Source organism: Gracilinanus agilis, chromosome 1, assembly GCF_016433145.1.
Source record: "Gracilinanus agilis isolate LMUSP501 chromosome 1, AgileGrace, whole genome shotgun sequence".
Lineage (NCBI taxonomy): Eukaryota > Metazoa > Chordata > Mammalia > Didelphimorphia > Didelphidae > Gracilinanus > Gracilinanus agilis.
Window position 1 is genome coordinate 333,584,452 of NC_058130.1, and position 3,791 is coordinate 333,588,242.

General features: G+C 36.6%; 1 pseudogene; it reads left to right on the plus strand.

Annotated features, from left to right (window-relative positions):
- Positions 1–129, plus strand: LOC123232618 (annotated as a pseudogene).
- The last annotated feature ends 3,662 nt before the right edge of the window (positions 130–3,791 follow it).

Here is a 3,791-nt window from a genome sequence, read left to right on the forward strand (position 1 = left end):
AAGCTTGTGCAGTGGCAGTATCGTAGCCAATGAGGTTTATCCAAGGTGTGATTATTGCTAACTGAAAAAGTCTGATATACAAGATCAACAGCATGTTGATATATATATTTAAGACCAAGAGCCATTTCCCAATAAAAAGGTGAAAAAAAATGCAAAAATACCTATAGCCAAATAAAAAAGCTCCAAATAACTAAATGAGAAATGTAAATAAAAACTATGAGGTTTTACCCCTCATCCAGCAAATCAGTAAAGATAAAAGAAATAATCAATGTTGAAAAAACTATAGGAAGGCAGGCACATTAATTCACTTGCAGTGGAGAGGTGAATTTATCTAACCATTCTGGAAAATAATTTGATATTCTGTTTAAAAGCCTACAAAATGGGACAAGTAGGTAGATGAGTAGAGAGAAAGAGCCAAGTCTGGAGTTGGGAAAATCTGGATTCAAACCTAAACTCAGATACTTCCTAGCTGTGATTGGGCAAGGTACTTAAACCTCATTGCCTAGTTCTCACTGTTCTTCTGCCTTAGAAAAGATACTTAGGGGGCATCTGGGTAGCTCAGTAAATTGAGAGCCAGGCCTAGAGACGGGAGGTCCTAGGTTCAAATCTGACCTCAGACACTTCCCAGATGTGTGACCCTGGGCAAGTCACTTGACCCCCCATTGCCTACCCTTACCACTCTTCTGCCTTGGAGCCAATACAAGGGTTTAAAAAAAAAAAAGAAAAGAAAAGATACTTAGTATCAATTCTGAAACAGAAGGTAAGGGTTTAAAAAAAACAAGTCTACAAATTGTTCATACCTTTAGAACCAATAATACCACTACTAGATATATTACCACAGGTCAAAAGATTACTGTTCTGCAAGGGACCTCCAAAGCTATCTAGTTCAACCCCCTATTATTTTTAGCCTCCAAAAGGATAAACTGCTACATGCATAGGACAACACAAATAGTAGATAGTAGAGATAGAATTTGAACATAGAGAATTCTTTAATTCTCCAAAGTCAACATTCTCCACTTTATACACTGCTTCCTTAGATCAAACAAAGAGAAAAATCCCATACATACTAAAACACAGTACCCTTTTGTGATTATAAAAATTGGAAACAGAGTGAATGCCCATCATATAGGAAATGGCTGAACAATGATAGTATATGAATGGAATGAATATTAGTGTACCATAGGAAAGAATAAACATGATTTCAGTCAGAAATAAGCACTTATTAAGCGCCTACTATGAGCCAACCACTGGGGATAGAAGACAGTCCCTGCCCTCAAGTAACTCACAATCTAATGAGGAAGACATAGAATTCTATATAATGGATAAATAAGAAATAATTAACTGAAGGGTAGCATTAGGATTAAGAGGGATTGAGAAAAGCTTCCTGTGTAGAAGGTAAGATTTCAGCTGTAACTTGAAGGAAGCCAGAGATAATATAAGATGGGGCACAGGGGCAGCTGGGTAGCTCAGTGGAGTGAGAGTCAGGCCTAGAGACAGGAGGTCCTAGGTTCAAACTGGGCCTCAGACACTTCCCAGCTGTGTGACTCTGGGCAGGTCACTTGACCCCCATTGCCCACCCTTACCACTCTTCCACCTATGAGACAATACACCGAAAGTACAAGGGTTTAAAAAAAAAAAAAAGATGGGGCACAGTGAAACTACCAAAGATAATGCTCAGAGCAGAGATGGAATGTCTTGTTCCTGGAACAGCAAAAAGGCCAAGGACACAGGATCTAAAAGTGGGTGTGTAAGTATAAAAAATATAAGAAGACTGGAAAAGTGGGGGATGCAGGGTTATGAAGAGCTTTGAATGCCAATCAAAGGATTTTGTATTTGATTTTGAAAATCATGGAGAGCTAATGGATTTTGCTGAGTAGAAGAGTGACATGGTCAGATCTATGGATCAGGAAAATCACTTTAGTGGCTAAACAGAGGATGGATTGGAGGCAGTGAGACTTATAGCAGCAGATCCACAAAGAGGCTATGAGATAATGAGAGCCTTTCTTAAAAGAAACATGAAATGACCTACAGGAATTAGCACAAAGCAAAGAAGGAACTAGAAGAAAAATATTCCAAACAAGTATTCATTAAGTACCTACTATATACTAGGTGATCAGGATATGAATACAGGGAAGAACATAATAACCCCTACTCTCAAGAAGCTTACATTCTGATTGAGGATATTGATTCTAAAGGATCACCCTAGTGCAAATATCAATGTATGGAAATAGGTCTTGATCAAGGACACATGTAAAACCTAGTGGAATTGTGCATAAGCTATGGGAAGGCCGTGGGGGAAGGGAGGGAAAGAACATGAATCTTGTAACCATGGAAAAATATCCTAAATTAATTAATTAAATAAAGATTTCAAAGATAAAAAAAAAGAAGCTTACATTCTAATAGCTAAGTCAATATATATGAATATACAGAATATAAATGAATACAAGACATAAAAATATAAATAACATATATAATGACAGCAACATAAACTATTAGTAGAGAAACTTTCCACATCAGGAATTCTTTACTTGGAAAATATCATAGACATTCTCCATTTCCTCTCTCCCAACCCCTAAATGCAAGGGCTACCAGCATAGGTTGCAAGGGATTCCATGTGATCTTTCAGCATTGCAACAACAGTAACAATATGCCTAACATATTTAAGTAGGCTAGGGCATATGGTAGGCTCTGTTCTTATTGAGTTAGATTCTAAAATCAGCTATATAAAGCAAAAATCAAGTACGGTCAAAATTACATTTGAAAATCCCTTGAACTGCTCATAAGGTTTGCTAATGTATCTTACAGTTGTAGCTACACAGTCTATTTGCTGTTATCGTTCTACCATTTTAGTAGTGTCTGTCTCTATGAGACATCATTTGGGGTTTTTATGGCTATGGTGTAATTTTGAAAAACAGCAGTCTATATAATGGAGGAACAGGGATCTGAGATAGTTGCTATGAAAAAAAATGAATATAAATTTTGTTTTAAACAGAAAATGCAGGAACAAGTACTCCAACTTAAATAAAACAAAAACAGGTAAAAATTTAACAAGCAGGAAAACACTGAGGATAGGGGAAACAGCACAGAGAAGGATATTCTAGATTAAGTGTGATTACATAAGTAGTATTCTTCCAGCTTCATCAAAAGTAGATCCAAGAAAGTCAAAGGACCACCAAAGAGACCTTTCAGGTGATTAAGAAAACTAGGAAGGCCACAAGCTGTCCTTCCCAAATGTATGCTCTAGGCACCTTCAGCAAAATAAAAAGGCTGTCTGGAGTTATGATGAAGGCAGATACTGGACTCCCACTCAGTAGAGCACAGCACTGGGAAATGCTCATACAACGAGAAGTCAGGGGGAACCAAAATAAAGAGAAAATAGAAGTTGTATTTTCCATCTCAAGCTGACTAGGAATGTGCCTAAAGTGAAATACCCTTATTTGAATTTTTCCCCATTTTTTTTATCAAGAACATATAACTTAAAGTTAAATATATATATGATACTACTTTATTATACCAAACAGGAAGTGACAAAAAAAATGAACTATATGATATGAAAAGGAGGTAAAGTGAGATGTAGCTGATGCTTTTAAATCAATCAATCAATCAATCAATCAATCAAAAAACACTTATTAAATAACTACTGTATGCTTAGACACTGTTGTTAAACACTGGGGATATAACGACAAAAACAAACCCTGCCCTCAAAGAGATTAATTTCTTTTGGGGAAGACATGTACCCAAGTAAGCATATATAAAAAGTAAGCATAAGGCAATGGGAAGGGAGGCATATG